The sequence below is a fragment of the Spodoptera frugiperda genome, chromosome 25, assembly GCF_023101765.2.
Source record: "Spodoptera frugiperda isolate SF20-4 chromosome 25, AGI-APGP_CSIRO_Sfru_2.0, whole genome shotgun sequence".
NCBI lineage: Eukaryota > Metazoa > Arthropoda > Insecta > Lepidoptera > Noctuidae > Spodoptera > Spodoptera frugiperda.
In genome coordinates, this window is record NC_064236.1 from 646052 (window position 1) to 665098 (window position 19047).

At 33.6% G+C, this 19047-nt stretch overlaps 1 protein-coding gene across 23 annotated transcripts in view; it reads right to left on the bottom strand.

The window, feature by feature from the left end:
- Positions 1 to 19047, bottom strand: part of LOC118263888 (coiled-coil domain-containing protein AGAP005037) — a 355131-nt gene that overhangs the window by 190023 nt on the left and 146061 nt on the right. The window contains exon 1 of one of the 23 annotated variants that reach the window (XM_035576239.2): positions 12626 to 12730. The exons of 18 other annotated variants lie outside the window; for them this stretch is intronic. The gene's annotated coding sequence lies outside the window, so the exon portion shown is untranslated. 4 more of the 23 variants (XM_035576245.2, XM_050704310.1, XM_035576254.2 and 1 more) reach the window with 4 other exon arrangements.

The following is a 19047-nucleotide window of genomic DNA, read 5'->3' on the forward strand; positions in this document are numbered from 1 at the left end:
GCTTTTATTACTTCGTAAAAATAGGCTATGTTTGTTACGTATAATTACACATACATAAATAAAATTCTATTAAATTGAGCAGAAATCTATTTATCCTATAAACGTTTTATTCTTGACGGATATAACCTATGTGATTAGCAACTAAGGTCTCACCGGCTACACATTCTAAATATAATCTTCGATGGGCTTCAAACACAAGGAATAGAATTTAACTATCTTTAGAGACATGGTATAAACTCAGAGTATTATGGGACCACCACCATTTCATTCTGGAGTTATTCTAAGTTTTAAAATTCGAGACTTAACTACGTATATTTCAGTTATTCTATCAGCATAATCAATTCTAACTGGTTTTAAAAAGAAAAACGATTTCTACATAAAAATGCATATTTTTCGACATGGAATGATTCTTTACCCACAGACTAAACGCGAGTTACGCAGCTTTAGCTTTGATTTAAAAACCTTACAGTGACAAACGAAAAAACGGTATTTACTTGTAATCCTTGTATAGTTGATGTTTGCAATAGTTTTCATAATGAGTATTCCTATAGGATGTTTGTTTAGTGCATTGGTTTGGCAACCAGCTACCGCGCTATATGTTGCGGGTTCAATTCCCGTCCAAATGTTTAATTGAATGTAATATAATATTACAGTGTACGTTTTTAAACGCACCCATGAAACATGAGCAAATTCTTGTATTTTTAATAAAACTTATTCCAGAACATGATGGCTTTGTTTTTAAACACACATACTTAATGGTCTAGGTTCAAATCCTGGGCAAAATTACATTTGTCTGCTAAATTTTCAAAGTGCACGACATGTTCATATCTTTATTACATGTATGAGTACCTGGGTTCGAGCCCAGGGCTTAAACGCACTTGCAGCAATATACCTACAAACCGTTGTTTTTATATTATCAAAAAATACTTTTAGAACAACCTGTATTTGGCAATAGGCTCATCCTTATTGCTGTTTTATAGTAACAAACTAAAAGTCAGTCAGTACTAATCACGAAGTTTCAGTCTGCCTACCCTTTTAGGGAACGACAAGCATGATTTAGATGTATGTAAAGAATCAAGAAAGAAAATTGAAGTGTTAAACCTCAAGAATAATAAGAATAAGAACAAATGGCCATGTAGTTTCCTACAAACATCAAAGGTTCGAAACCTTTGAATTCAAATAAAATTTCAGAAACTATTTTGTGAAATTATGAATGTAATAACAAAATCAACAGAAAAAATTAATCTACTATAAGATAATCTTTACGCATAATTACTCCAGGACCAATAGATGGCGTTGTACATAAAATGCCTAGGTCATGATTGTGGGTTTGCCGTAATACTAATGTACGGGGTCAATGATTTCAGTTGGAGGTGGATGGAGAGCAGTCTGAGCGAGCCTAGCAGAGAATAGCAGAGTATAGCCAGTTCTGGAGACCAGACCTTCAAGCCAGCACATCACTGCAACTACCAGCGAGCTCCAGTCAGCATGCAGTGTCAACGAGCATCATTCGAGACAATCTGTCCCGAAGTACATCTAAGGTTATTTTTATAATATACTTTTAAACTTACTACGAAGTCAGTTCTTTTGTCAAAATTAACTTATAGGCTAGATATTAAAGTCTCAGAACAAGTTGAGTTCTGGGACAAAAATAAATTAACTGGTCGAAAAGCCTATAAGTAAAGTTATTGATGTGCAAAGACGCGTGGACGGGAGCTCACAGGAGAACAAAAGAATTCCTTTCGTAGACTTCAAAATGTTGAATATTTGGTATACCTAACGAATTATCTGGTTTGAACGACGAAAGCAGTTACCTTCGAGCTTTACACCAACGAATGCGAGTTGCGGTTTATTAAACGACCGACTTGTACTGTTGGCACCGTGGTTGTCACAGTACAATTATTCTGTTTCATCGAGATATTATTGAAATCTTAAGGACTTAACAAAATGTTCAACATGAGTATTTACGTTTAATATCAATTTTACTTAAAATATTATGTATCTATAACCTTATTATTAGTAAATATTCTTATTATAATAAATATACTTAAACTAGCTTCATCAAATAATGACTCTAACAAATAATTCTCGACTAATCTTCAAAATAAATTCCTCAAAATTTTAAACCCGGTAAGGTATATAAAAAATTACAAAAACTGAATAACTAATTATTAAGAATATATTAAAAACTTGGAATTACAGGGAACGTTGAAAACCTGTCATTTTGCCTTTAGATAAACCTGTTAATGCCGCTTTATTAATTCTAGTTACCTACAGCTTCAGGAAAACACTGCTGACTGCTGAACAAAGATATCAGCGGAGGTCAATACCTGAGACAGCACGTATTATAAGCATCACAAGGCTCTGGATTTTCCCATAAGGTAAAGGCAGAAGTGGAGGTACCCTCATGGTGAAGCGAGTGAGGCAAATTAAATTCTCAGCATATGACTAGCATTGCATAGTTAGGCTTTGGTTTTTGGGTATAAATGTATACAAGCATTATGTGACTAAAAGTCTCTCTACTGTATAAGAAGTTGTGCTAGACTCCAAGCAAGTCTAGTGCACTGAAAATGGAATTATAATGAAATCCATTTATCATCAAATAAGTACATACGAAAAACTGGACTCCAATTTATAAGTCACGATTGTATAAATTAACAAACGTGATGGTACTTTGGCTGACTCGAGATATGCAGTCAGTAAAATACGTGGCCACGAATATCCCTCTGCCTAAACTTTATGAGAAAAACAAGCAAATAAATATTTAGTTTTAATAAGGTTAAGATACATAATTTTTCCATTGCTTTCTCTATAACAAGCGAGTAAATGATAGCGTATCCTCTGCGCACAACGGGTCGTAGTATAGTCATTATAATATCCACTTCTGGATATACACTCACGATATACTGCTAGCTCTTAATATTCAACTTTTTATATTAAAAAAAAAACAAAATTACATCTCTAAAATAATCAAATTTTAATTTACAGCTCCATATTGGATATAATAGTATGCCCTTTTTGAAGGGGGAAATCATCCAATGACTCTACCCATCTTGTGTAAGACGAGAGGCGCCCGGAACGCAACGCGCCATACGCTCGGGTCGGATTTTGATCTGGAAACCGTCGCGCTATCTCCACGGCTGCGGCGTGAGGAGGTTCGTTCCCTTTCACAACACGCTTCCCCCTTAGCTAGCATGATGGCTTCTCAGAGGAAGAAGACGGCTTCTCAGTTCCTCTGCTCTGCACAATAGCTTGAATCAAAGACGGACGCGACAGGTCACCGTCGTCGATTCTTTCCGTAAGGGTACGACGGTACGCGGCCCACGCAGAGCACACCGCCACCAAATGCTTCACCATGTCCTCCGGGTAGTCCTCGTAGTGATGACTCAAGAATGACAAAGTAAAGCATTGCGGTGCTGTGTGCCCTGCTTAGGCTGAGCACCGCCGTGTCCTCAAGGAAATGATTGGTGAAAGTGACTTATTGCATCCAGCTTAAGTTCAAACAAAGGTATAGAGCGAAGGGAACTGGGAAGCCTGTGTCTGCAAAACATTCATGCAATCTAAGGAGGAGGCCGAGTGTATGAGGGTACGATCGTCCTCACGATCCACCGCAGGAGACTCCATAACCGCTGATCTATGGACAGTGAGCAAGGGTATCTCACTATCCGACCAAAAGCAGAGCCGAAAGTAGAAACGGCGCGTTGTGTTTCGCGCGCGCCTTAAAGAACCATCTGACAAATGCCAGCAGGGTTGACACCCGATCGGTAGTTGCGGTGGTTTTTACTCAATAATACACTCCCGCTCGCCTCACACAAGCGTGAAAAGTAATTTCATGACTTCCCCCTTAAAAAAAAAATATGACACAAAAATAGTCACATCCTGATGTAGTCGAATGTAAATACAGTCATTCCACTTATTAATCGAACGCCAATATTTAAATAAACATGCGGTATAAGACACATTACAGTTCAGTAATTTCCAATCTTTCAAATAATAAAACCTATTTTCAAAACACACCTATTTTCAAACACACAAATCTAAAATAATTTGGAAGTTTAGGAATTTAAGAATTATACAACTATCTTGAAATATCATCGTGTTAAAACTTTAGGTTGCTTTTTCTTAATTTTTCAACATTTTCTTAAAGGAATTTCGGACAAACTATACTAAGAAAAGCTAAACTTTCAACCCCCCACCCGTATTGGCTAAATAATAATATAAGCTAACCTATTTTATATGTGTATTTATGTATATAAGGTCTGCGTCTGTGTTAATGTAGTTTAAGTACTATTGTTCCTCTTCTGTGTATCTGATGTAATAAAACCCTATAATCTGTGCTTAATGTTTATGTGTTTAACATTACTTGCTACTCCTGTAGATACCTTCAATCAACTTCGTAGTTCCTACCTCTTTCAACCTACCTGTATTTTATTGTATATGTTAGATTATTGTTGTATTTATTTTGTAATGTAGGCATAAATATTTAAGGCTTTATATGTCGCTTTTTATGTAAAATGACTGTAATAAATAGTCGGGTTGCTCAGTATGGTCGGTGTAATTTATTTGTGCGCCATCTCTCGGAGAGGTGGTGCAGCTATGCAACTTGCACGTTGCACTATGAACGTTCGAGGTATCAACTTTCGCGTACAGATGGCGCTGCGGGCGGAGCGATCTTGTTCTACCATGTTTTCTGAATTTAAAATTGATGTTCTAATTTAGGTTTGGAATAAGAATACTGTTTTAGAATTAATGCTTTACAATATGGCAATTGTAAAGAAATGACTTGTTTTTATAGCAGCGCCGTCTTGCGGGAAACTTTGAAGTTACAAAGTGCATAAAGCGCTTTTAGTACCTAGGTCATCTTGTAGTTCCGGCCCCGTCTGCAAGGTGGCGCGTAGTTCAGTTATTGCCCTTGTACAATTTATAGGTATATTCTTCCGAATCGTTTCATCGAAGAAGAACACACAGTTGCCTGCGGTTTTGCCCGTGAATTTAATATAACATTTTTATCGTTTGTTTTTCTAAATCAAGGACGCGTGTAATTGTTTGGTGAATTAATTACTGAAGTTTAAGAAAGAGACAGACTTAGGTATTTATTTTTAATAGATTCTTTGTTACAATAATTTAGTTGTTCTTTTTATCCAGCTAGGTTGTGCAAGGAGTAAAGGTAAGCCTTAGATTTAAGCTTTGTTTATCTGGACAATATACTAATACGTGTCGTGTCTGTCTGTCTTTTCATTTCTATCATAATTTTATGTAAGACAAGACAATATTTATATTTTATAACTTTACTCAGGTGTTTACTTTACTATAACGGATTTATTTATTTATTAACTGTTATTCAAAATGGAGATAGGTGTTATAATGATATTACAAAACAAAAAAAAAAAATCCGGCACGAGCGGTTTCCAGATTTGGTCCTGGTGGCGGTAAATTCGAGCATTGTGTATCTTCTCGTTTAGTTATCGACCCGAATAGCCTTTCTTATTGTGACGTTGACTTTTTTTAGAAGACAATTAATATTGTAGTGTAAGAATGGAGTAAGTATTTTAGTGAGAGCAGATCTTCTCTTAGAAGATACATAGTCCACGAAATTACTCCTACCATGAGAAAAGCTGGTCATCGATCGTGCCGGTTTTTTTTTTGTAAGTAACTGACTTTGTTTTTTTTTTTTAGGTTGTTAATGGTTGTGTTAGTATTTACTAGGGCTATTTTTTAAAGAATATGAGTTTGAACTTCAATCGGTACGGCCCATTACAGAAATACTTGACAGCTTTTACTGCGCGAAGGGGTAGGCAGTCGTGAATAGAGCGCCCATGTCTGGGTAAAAATAAAAAAGATAGGGCAATCTATTTCTTTTTTCTTATCTCAAGCAATTAGAACAAAACTGAACATTCGCTAAATCCTACATCAAAATTAACATTCTTAGCTATTATAATAATATTTGAAAGGAGCATATAGCTTCACTGGAGGTTCACTGTGACGTTTAAAAGTGAGTTACCTATTTGCTTGGATTGAGATTTTTTGAAAACAAAAATTTAATAAAATTTGCTCGTGTCGGAATTAGATTCTGGGACATCTTGCTTCCCATCATTCTAGTGATTACTGAATCAACGAGACAGTTAACTTATTTTTGTTTTATTTATATATAAAATATATATAATAAATAAATAAATATATTTAGGGAAGGCAATAAATGTTTTATAATATTAATTTAACTGAATGACAACTTTTGAATAATTATAGTACAATTACCTGTATAGGTAAATAAATAAAATAAAAATTAATTTTAATTTTATTTTATTTATTATTTACCTGTATAGGTTCAATAAATTATAAAATTTATCGCGAATTTTTTGGTACGGTACCTATTTATAATACGGAAAAAACTTAGAAATAAAAATTATCAACTGAAATCTGAATTACTTATATTTTGAAATTTCGGATTTTTATAATATTTGCAGTAAGACATACGATCATAGGTTTTTTCCCCGAAAGGGTAGGCAGAAATAAGCTTTATAGCACGCAATGACAATGTACATAGAATTTTCACAATTCATGTTGTCAGTCTTATGTAATAGGGGTGAACCTACTGACATTACGGGAACAATTCCAGACTCCGTACTACTACTGAGAAAATATTCGAAAAACCGAATAAGCCCAACAATACTTTGGCCGACCCGGGAAGCACTTGCGACTACTCGGCCGACGGGGCAGTCCACGAGATATTTATGCATAAAATTTAAATTAGTCTCTAATATTTTATAAACTCTTATTTATTATATCACAGAAAATAAATCGCAGTGATTGGAATTTTGACCCGTTCGTGACGACAGATCGATATGAATATTTGGTACTCACTTTTAACCTTTCGTCTGCGGGTATATGAGACAACAATAGAATACACATTGTGTCTCGCACTGATCAGTGCTTCTATCGTGCGAATAGAGCTCATTAACATAATAAATAATTTATCTATAACTTGTTTCTTAAATAAATAAAAATAAAACGTTCATAATCCTATTGTGTAATGTTTTTGATATGAAAGTTGATAGAAGTTTATTTTTTAATAATAATACACATAATTAAAACTTTAATCACGTCTTTCCGTTCAGTTATATACTATATTGGATAGGTACATATTTAAAGATTTATCTGATTTTTTGGCCTTTGTTCAATAAATCTAGTCATTTATTTAGGGACCACAGAGCATAAAGTTTTAGGATCACTTCCCGTACGAGCAATGTTCTTCAATGATGTTAATTTAATAATTTTCTACAAATAGATACACTAGATTTTATTGTTTTTTTTTTTTAAGTCTTTTATCACACTAGAATTTTCTCCTGTGTCGTGGGTGCGTTAACTAACATACATAGATGCACATGACACCCAGTTCTTGAACTATAATACTAAATACATAATTAATTATTATGTTTTTGGACTTGCTCACGTAACTGCTTAACGAGAAACTCAACTAAGTATTTTCAAGCCATTTTAGGGGCTCATATTCATCATGTATTAAATATGTATGACATCTACGTAATATGAACGAACAGAAATTAACCCTTGCAATATCATCGCTGGAATTAGTAATATTCAGACTAAAATTATAAAATGACTGTAATTAATTAACTGTGTTCAAATTCAAAGTAAAAATCTACAGCGAGTATAACTTTTTTAAATATAGATTCATCTTAGAATAATTTAAGTAAATGGTGGCGACCGAGCAAATTGCGAAGACGCAACAATTTAGAAAGGAAAGCAATTAAACTCATTGTCCCAGGTCCACAATGATCCTAATTTACTATTCATTCTCGTTCAGTAATTAATACAAAGGAACGTGACCGGCTTTAAAGAAAGAAAGAAAACTTAGCTTAGTCATAAATTGGGTACAATTAACGTGTAATAACTTCCATAAAATACGTTAAAAAAATCAAACTTCTACTTTCTTTTATACAAATCTCTGCTTCTTACTAAATACTTATTTTTAAATACTTTCTTTTACTTTATTAAATACTTCTTTGAAAATTACATCTAAATCGGTTCAGCCAATCGGAAGATAATCGTGGATAAACAGATTAAATTAAGAGCCTTTTTCTTTTTTTGAAGTCGATTATAAATTGTTACGTAATTACTGCTATGTAGGAAAAAGATTGGGAATGCGACTGTCAAACAGAAGAGTTCGAGTTCGATCACAATTCGTTCACAATGGTTAGGTTCGTTGTTGCTAGTCTAGTGCTAAAACGGAGCATGTAAACTGTGGTTCATCCGAATTTAGACCTTCTGAATTTAGCTCGGAGTCTAAAATGAAACGCTAACTTACAAGTCCGCCTAATAGGTATATCGCCGATAACAGGTGTCATGTGTGGTATCGATATAGTTAGGGCTTTAGGGCTTGTCACGTTAGTTAGTCTGAAAATACGACTTTGTGAGATACAGTATTTAACCCCGGGATAAACAAATACTAGAATAAGTTTAGTTTAGTTATTATTATTTAAATAAAATTTACAATTTAGTAGCAATAATTGTTTTTATATTTCTATAAAAAAACGGTTCCCTATATTGGGATTTTCTCTTGAGTCGTGTGGTAACACACATACAACTCACATTATACACATGACACTCAGAACCGAAGCAACAATTTTTAAATAACACAAAGAGTTGCTCTTACAAAGAGAATTACGAAGAGCGTGGGAATCGAACTCGCTACCCGTTCCAAATAGACCAATAACTATATGAATATAAAACTGTTGTACACAAAATAATTAACTTATCCTATCATTCCATTGTTTTACAAAAAACAGAGCTAGTTTAAAATAAAACACGCCAAACCAACTACGAGCTGGTATAAAAAAAACAAAAACAACATTGTACCTTTGACAGCAGTAACATGTGAAAATTGCTTCGTTAAATTTTTGCGCAAACAAACAAACGAAGTTGGAAATAAAAATGGTTCGCTGACTTAGTACCCGTTGGAAATTGAACGCAGCTTTTTCAATTCAACTTGTCAAGTGTGAGCGCTCGCTGAAACTAGAGCCGGCTGAACGTCAGTATTAAAGTGGGCAGCGTCATATCGCGAGTACTATCTTAGCCGTCTGCCAGTGCTGACTGTCGACCACTCTAACTTGAACCCTTAGCTATAATATAATTTAATAAAACTTACTCAACGCTCACAGTTTCGTGGAATGAAAGAAGTCTTATTATGATAGTTAACTTAAAACGCGGGTTAATTTTCTTGTAATATGTTTTCGAAAAATATTTTGTTATTTCATTATGAATGTTAAATCCTTATAGTATGTATAACTTTTGTCTACATGACAAAAAACTAAATACCTAAGAATATCAAATTTAACGACAATTTTTTACATTATTTGAATTAAAGAGCATTTGTAATCGCATTTCAAAATATTATCATACATATGTATGTACGTACTTTGTATATATGTTCACATACATCACTACATACATAATACATTCCTAATGTATAGAAAAACTGAAATAAAACCATATATTCTTATTGAGAAAAAGAAACCTCTTCTTTAAAATTGTATCATAAATCTCCGTCAGCTGTTATTGAACCCACGGTTCGGAAAGTGGGGCAGTTTGAGCCCTATTTCCTGAGAACAGGTGTTCGTTCGACTAGGTCGCGGCCTTAGGGTTCAATTGGCGACTGAAGCGATCCACGACAGACAACAGGTTAAAGATAGTGGTTAAACTAGGCCATTATTATCAGTGCACTTTTAAAAATGGTTTCTTTTCTTTAAATTATTGTATAATTATATATCATGCTTATTGTTTACGAATATTTGACAAATGTTTCGAATTAAAAAACACTAAAATCTCAATTTTATTCTTCGTCTTTAGTTGTTATCAAAATACCTATTTAGTTATCCCGGAAAATAAAATAAAACCTATTTGTAAACAGTTCATTAGACAATGTTTTTTTTAATAACATAGGTGTATGCTATTACCATGTAATCATACGAAATATAAACGGTTTTGTTTATGCTTAAAACATTATTGTACGTTAGTAAAATAATGTTTTACGACGTCGAATATAAGTTTCTGTTGAAACTTTGCACTGGAATGAATTATGCTTTTATCAATAGTTAATCCACGAAAATATATTGTGCGCTACAAAATTAGGTAATATTTGATTTAATAACATAATAGGGACTATTTGTATTGAGTTTATACATCCGTGGTATATAAAGGGGAACTAATTTTGCAATATATGTGTAACATTTTTTTTACTTGTGTTATTTAATTGCTTATATAATTAGTGTCTCAATTTACTATTGCTCGTTCCTAATATTACTACTACATTACGGAAAAACATATTTTTTTTGTCGTCACAAATAAAAAAGTTATATTATTAAAAATATTTTTTTTACATTAAGTGAGCACGTCTATTCTACCAATCAAACTCTTTCGTTTAAATACCTATAATGGATTTCCATTATAGGTATTTAGTTGTTTCTACAAATATTTAGTTGTAGAAAAAATAGATAACATTGTACAGTCATCAAGATTACGAGTGTGTACCAAATATCAGATGATCTGTCAGGAAGGGGGTTAATCATAACCCAAAGAAACAAACGAGGCAACCTAAAATAAATTTTCATTAAATAACATAACTTATAACCCAATTAAAAATTATTCCGCGTAACTAATAAATGTAGCTTCAAAAACTAATCACAACTGCAATTAAAAGACGTAAGAAAAAAATATGCTCTTGCATTTACGATGCAACCTTAGCAGCCCTACGTATGCCACGTGGTTGGAGGGGTCAGCGAGTTCACGCACTGTCAATGGCGCGTGCCATGCCCCCTACTAGCTACACTTGCATACTGCGGTGTGCACCTTCTTGGTACTTTACTGATTATTTTTTTAATTTACAAACATACTTGGGTTATTTTTATGATCTTGATTCGTTAATTATGAATGGCCCTGTAATAGTATACTTTGAATTTTATATGTAGTTTATGGAAAAAATGATTGATAATGAATTAATTGATAAATGAGATTATATTTTAATCGGGAAAAATCGTGTATTATTAATATATAATATAATAATACATACACGTTTAGCTATGATTCGTTAATTATGAATGGCCCTGCATTAATAGACATTTAATTTTATATTTTATAGAAACGTTGTTAAAAATATTTATAATGAATTCATTAACTACCTATGACATCTTTTTAATTTGGAAAAATCATGTGTTATTATGTTTATAATAATATGTATACCTCTAGCTAAACCGTTTATAAATAAAAGCCGTATAGATGGAACGTTAAATATTAAGCGAAGAAAAAGGAAAGGTTTCCTGAACGCCTACCCTACTCTAAATATCACAGATTATTCAATAAAGGGTGAGTGTATTGTCGCACGGCCGAGCACTCCCGAACTCCCACTTTCGATATCGAAATTCTCAACAATGTTTGCTCGACCGGGGGATTGACCTCGAGACCTCGCGCTATACTGTCGCACTGGGGCAATACGATGCCGCAATACCTAATATTTTACGAGATTAAAATGTGCGTAGTAATAAATTCCTTCTTTTTTCAGTAAATTGTAAATGTAATCTAAATGTTTGGTAAATTATTTAGTATCAAAATGTAATTGTTTATTTTACGGCATTATCGCATGAATTAATTTTGTTTGATAATGCGTAATATATTTTACCAATATTTAAAACATATTTGTATAAATTGTATAAATTTTTAAAATATTTATACAAATATTTTTTAAATACTAATTAAATTTATATTGTTTTATAAAACAAGTAATTGGAGATCCACCTCTCTATTGCCTAATAGGTGAGTAGGTATAAAAAGGGGTATTTAATTTTTTTGAGTTGAAATAGACAGAAACAATAAAACGCTAAAGGACATTGAAGTTAAAATAATAATACAATAATTATTATTTATTTTTTTGCGCTGCATTAAATCCTATTAATATTTTTTATAATTTTCTGTTATACAAGCTAAGAAATATCTCGATTATTTTATGCGTGATATTTTACACGCAGTTGTCACAAGAAATTTTAATTTCTAGGTTATATGTCCAGACGTATTTTTTGTTTGTCCCACGTAGGTATGCAATTGTTAAATTCTTTGTTATAATATAATTTATACATACATATTTTGTTACTAATACTCTTTACCAACAGGTATTCACCACCGACGGGAAAATATATCCTTTTCAAAATAATTTAAAATTATGTATCTATTGTAATTTCACACTAATTTAAATATGATATATGTTTTATTGCAGCTTGTTAAATTGTATTCACTGTAAAATTGTTAAAATGGTTATCGTATTTACCTATTTCGTAGCCGAAAACCGTAGCGCGTAGCTTCGTAGCACGACACAAAACCGTGCCGGTTTTACCGCAGAACAACGTAAAAAAGTCAGTAAAACCAATATGGACGTGAAAAAAAAGAAAACGCTACGACACCATCGTTCGTTTGACACATAAAAGTTTGACTAGACGTTTGTTTATGCACGGAAAACGTCACAAAGTTTTTTTAACATATTGTTGCAAGGTTTTAAAACAATGTGTTATACAAGGCACAGTTACTGAATATTATTTTCCACGATTTTAGCAACGTTGCCCACCCGGGTATTTCCGACAAGTTTCGTGATCGCTCGGAGCTCAGTCCCGAGCTCTAACCGCGGTGGAGTCGCGCACTAAACTGGCTCGAACTTCGGCTGACGCTGAATGAAACCATAAACACATTTTTGAGGCGGACGGACTTAAAGGATTTTATTTTTAATCACATTCCTGCTTTTGTATTCCAAATTATTACTTCATTTTAATTAACGTGGGCAGTGCACTCTCGCATTTATTCATTATTGGAATTCATAATATTCGTATACGATAGTATCAGTATCTACAGTTTTGCAAGATCCGAGTAGTATTAATGAGTAAAAAAATGTAGTAACTGGTGTAAAATGAAGTGTTGCGTAATTAAAGGAGAAGCGAGTGAAGGCTTTTGTTACTGGCTCCCCTAATAATATGATAAGGAGTCTGTGTGGCTGAGCAACACCCGTGCGCATCGATCGCTCTATACCCACCGCGGTCGGTCGTCGGTCCCGTTTGTCGTACATTACGGAGGCGTTACGGCATTCACAACTGATATGCGACAACCGTTCGTCTTTCTATATACCAAGCTCAATAGAAACAAATAGAAAATCAGAAAAAGAAACGGCACTATAAAATATACTCCAGTCTTTTCACTGCGTAAAATTCCCTTTACTACAATGCGGAGCCACGCTTCGTGTCATTACATAATCCGAGTGAGCACAATACGCGAATATTGCAGAGCGCCAGCACTCAAATCTAGCTTGTATCGATATGAACGAAATCAGTTTAAATCCGCTATAAGCACAACTCAGATCTGAAACACTATTTATTTTGTTGCGTATTTTACCGTCGGCGTCTTTCGCTTTAGCCTCTTTCGCGTGGGATTTCATCACACAAATAGTTGGAAAATGTCGACGCCTTTTCTATATCAAGCTACGTATTACTATCGGTATCGAGTTTCCGTTCAAACGGATTAGTGGCTTCTGTTGAAGCGATACGAATAAAATAATTACTTTTCGATTTGTTATATTTTACTAGAACGAACGTGGTATTAAACTAAAATCCTTATAAGCGACGAGCAAATTATGACATAAAATACGCTCGATTCCCCTGAGAACGTACAGAACATAATAATTCACTCGAAGTTGCGGGCAAAACCACAGGTACACATAATATCCGTTGCCTCATAAGCCCGGAGCTAAATGAAATACCCACGTAATATTTGTTAAACGCTTTCTACGTCGCAAAAAGGCATTTAAGTTTGTTCAAAATAATGAGAAAAGATTCTTAATGTTATTTAAAATACGGCGCAAAATTTATTATAAAGTCGAAAACACTCCACTGTAGGCGGTTGCACGGTGAAGCCAGAATGTTCGTTACCCTTAGAGCCAAATTCCTATTTCTTTAATTACAGATGAAGTCTGATTTTGACGAGAGATTAAACATTTTACCCGTTCATAATAAAAAGGAAAAATATTTTATTATAAACCTCCCTCAACAAAGGTATTTCTAAAATTGATGCCTTGGAATATTTAATAGAGTTCCCATTGTTCTCAATTAATCGTTGATTACGCTCTTTTTAGGGTTCCGTACACAAAGAGTGAAAGCGGGACCTCATTAAATAATAAAATCTAAATTAAATAACGACTTAAGCGTGGCTCTTGTACAAAAATACGTGACGTTTTCTGCGAAACATAGCTATTGTAATGCTATAGTATCAGTAGCAACAAAATTAAAGCGCCCTGCGCGCGGTCTCCGTACTCCAATTAGTACACAGCACCACTACAAAGAAAGAAAGAATGCGTACAACAAGGAAAAACTACAGACACTACAAAAACTACCGCTGGCCACGGCATTTTCACGTTGTTACTTACCATAGAATGCCCTAGATCAATTTCTTATAGAAAATATTTTTCAAAGTCAGATTACTTGTGCTGCTGTGACTCAGTACAACATTCGATTTATTATTTTAAAATACCCAACCCGGTCTTAGAAACTGATGAAGTATAAAAAAAATAACAATGCCTAAAGAGAATCGCGAAATGTTTACATTACCTACGGAACAAGTCTGTGTCACACTACAAAAACATACATATGTATAACTAGGTATCACATTGACATGGACTGTATCTCAAGGGAATAAAGTCCAAGCTCGAATTGATAGATTGGAGTAGATGGCCCGAATGTATAGAAGTCATTTCCAAACAATACCACAAATGGGTTGGGCACTCGGGAACTCTCTTCCTAGCATCCCGAAATATCAGGTTCATTAATAATAAATGGCGTGATGGGCTAATAATAAATAAAATGTAAGGTAAATGTCCCGTTTCCAGAATTTATAATGGACTTTTCCATTATTTAATGTCAGGTAGTATGGTTTATTTTCGTTCGCTGTCAGCATATTGAATGTGGACTAATACATTTAGTACGAATTTGAAATAGGACGGACTTACGTATGGAAATCATAAATGTGAGTTTCTTATTTATATCATTATGTATATTTCGCGAAATTTACTATTGCTACTATTTATTCAATATGACAAGATTTTTCTTTGGAAAATTATTAGCTAAGATACGGTAACCTACAAGCACCCAACCCCATATTATAGTAAAGAAAAAAGCATACAAACAAATCTCTATTACATGTTATTTTAAACCCAATAAAAAAGGTTCACTTTGACCCACAAAAATACAGAAACAAAACCTTTACTACGCCACATTTATTGTTCTTAAAACCCAACCGAAGAAATTGTATGATATTTTTAATTCCAAGAGCATTCGTATAAAAACCCGCGCTGGCTTCACAAAGAGCGGAAAAAAAATAAAGCTACTTTTTCAAACACTCGTGGAAGTCCATAGAATGTCGGTGTTAAAAGAGAAAAAAGAAAAAGTAAGAGGAATAAAAACAATAGTCCTGAATGGCGGTCCACTTTAACTCTACTGTTGACACTTTCTCACTTATACACTTTACGAGGATCGAGAACTGAACTAACTAAATAAAATTTATTTAGCGGTTAGTTAGTAATTATGTACATATTCGTACATCTAAAATTACGTCGGGAATTTTTTTCCCTATACTATTACATTAAACTTATAACATAACATAATTTGAGGAAAAGTGAGTGTTATTTTTAATAACTAAAATCTGTCCACCATTTCAAAGATTAAAAATTAAATATGATGATATTATATTATGTTAAAATCAAACCAAATATTGGAATGACCTTTGAAACATCAAAATTTAATTGTCCTTCAGTGTCGAGTAAACTTCAGCTATCGACAAGGAGCATAGTTAACGAAAAGTTTCTAGTTTCTTGTTCTACATCAAACAGGCACCGAGTTTGAAGCTGACCGACATCGTCAAACCAAATTATTTGATTAACTTTGGCTCTCCAACCACGAGTTTTCGAAAGGAAATACTTCGATTTAGGTCATAGGTATTTTTATTTAATTATCCTCAGTATGAAAACCCGTAGATTCCCTAATGGATATTTAAATTAATTCTCTTCGACTCCAGTAATAGAGTCCATTCAAATAATTCATTCACACTGAAAGTTATTCAGCGTTTTTAAATTGTCGCGTTTCATTCGTGTCTAACACAAACATATTTACGGCAACTTTTTAATGGGTATTTCTTTACAAACTTATATTTTATTTAACTGGAAAAAGTTGTTTCTTTCGATCTCATTACTCACTTCCATTTAGTTATTGATTCATGTCTATTGAGTTAGTTTGTATGAGTTGGCGGTACCAATCGACTTTCAACATAAAAATAAACACAATTATTCAACTAGCAGACTTTTAAAATCAGTTCATAAACATGGCCAACTTTATTACTTTTAGTAGACCTTTACTCAATATAATTCACATAAATGTACATCTAAAACTGAATACAATATAAAGGCACAATGGAAACATCTGCTAAAGCAAATCTTAAATATGAGTACTGACTTCAAACTTGTATAATTTAATTAATGATCCCTTTGAAGTCGGTTTGAGCAATTAACTGTTACTTACTTACTTTTCACTGTTCTGCGAAACGCAAAGCCTTTGCTTTCTGCGCAGCTCTTGTAGACAAATTACATTTGAGCGCTGGTCGAACAAATGAATAGAAGCCAATGAGTGGAATGGATAGTCCCATCCGTTCATTTTTCTATTCTCTCGCTCAACTAGCGGGTAATATGTCTACTAGGGGACGGGCTTATGGGGTCAGCACTACAGCAACAATTTATAGCTAGGACTGCTAATGGAAACTAAGGTCTTTGTCCTATAAAGAATTTGCTAATGCTAAAAACATGGGCGTTAAATTTTTAGCAGTTACAATGATGAAACAGAATATTACGATACATTAACAATAAACGTTGAGCACAAAAATAATACCCTCATTATCAATGTAGTAAGCCAATAAGATCTAAAAAAAATATAATTATTTCGATTTCTTTTTACATAATATAAGTCTGTTTCAAATAATATTAAAAGTCTCTTTCTTTTATCCATGGTTATACCCAAGTGAAAAATATACAACGAATAGCGAACCTCCTCCTTTTTCGAAGTCGATTAATAAAAGATGCCTTGACTTCAATAACGCAGCTACAGGAAGCCTTATTAAATATGTAATAGATTAATATCGACGAGTAGTAATGGGGCACAGAATACTGAATAGGTGCCGCCTTTTACATTCAATTCCCTACCGAAAAGCCTGGGTATTAAGACTTAATATAGATGTTTATATTCACTCTAATAATATAGGTTATTAATATGAACTTTAATGAATTGAAGATATGGTCTCTATTCACACGCTTTTTAAAATAAACTAACATATACATGACATAACTTTGAACTACATCGCGTTGTTAAAACCGTGAGGAAACGCTTGTTATAATTTCACAATTAGTAGTTTTAATGAGCAAGCTACATGACGTAACCTGAATGCTTTGAAGGGTCTCTGTCAAAGGGTTTCTCTCACAAACTCTACACATTGTCACAATTTAAGTAGCAATAATATTAGACATTATTAAAAACAAACAAGAAACGTGCTAAAACTTAAACCAACATAAAAAAAAAACGTTCACTAAGTTATTCTATAAACCGATCTTGTCACTTTACATGGACGTTGCATAAAATTTTTAAATAAGAATGCATTTAAGTATTAAAAATATTCTAGCGCCATAATGATGGAGACACGTTTAGATGTCAATTAGACGCGTCTATAAGATTGACAGCGCCGATATTCTCGCGCGCTGCACACAGCTCGGAACACTCAAGAATTACGATAAAACTTTGTGGAAAATACGTCGCGTCGAGGAGATTGTACCTCTCAGTTTAAATGGAAAACTATCCCTTACGCGCCACTGACGAAAATAATTCATTTTCTGCCTTAGCGGTCTCACTGATATCCAATACTTCATTATTTGTTTCTTTTTATCTCTTTTGATATTTGCTTGCTATATTTTTTCTTAATTCAGTGGAGATTTCGGGAATCCACTGGGAATCAGGAGACGTTATGGATCTGATTGGTAATTTATATATCGAGATAGATTTTTATAATAGTATCAACAAAAACTAGTTGTAGGCAGTCGCCTGTTATAAATTCTTTAATTGCGCTGTTATTTTCGGGGTACCTCCTCCCCTGGAATGATGGCGCAATGCGCAGTGGGTAGACATCCAGCACTCCGACGTATCAGACAAAAAGCAGCAACATTACGTCATTACTTCACGCTGGTATATTGTGAGAGACGAGGGTAGTTGTTTGAACTAAGCCATTCAAGTTGCGCGCAGCAGCTAGCTTCTAAACTGTCTGCTTTTACGGTCGAGAATCGTAAAACTTTTTACTACGCAATATAAAACAAGCCATTGTAATTGGATTTATTGAGTGAGACGGAAAACCTAGAACGAATTTCACGTGAGAAAAAGTATTTGAATGTTCTTTACCGACATAATACGACTCTCTGCCCTGTACCGTGTACTGTGGCATACAATAACTACTATTGATCTCATTTAAAACAGTTCTCAATCTCAACATTTAATGCACTTTACAATGGACAATCCAATCAATAACATTCAATACCATGGTATTAATATATGTACACAATTTACTTGTGCCGAGCCTTTCAAAGTAATGAGTAACTTCATTTCGTGATTGATTGCAAATATATGGAGGTAGGCATGGAACAGGGTATTAACGAGATGCATCCAAACATTTTCGTTTTAATATTATTACCAAATAATATAAATTATACATAAACGTCAAAATGTTGTACCTACTCTTGCTACTTTGCGATTATAAGCGGATATTTCTTTTTTTAATATTAGGAGTACTTCGCACCACGATCTAATTTAAAAAGTTATACTTGAGAAAAAATATTTAATAGGACAATGTTTGGATACAAGCGAATGTATCAATGGGAAATGGATTTCTTTCACGTAAAAAAGCGAGGGTGGAAATGTCTGCTGA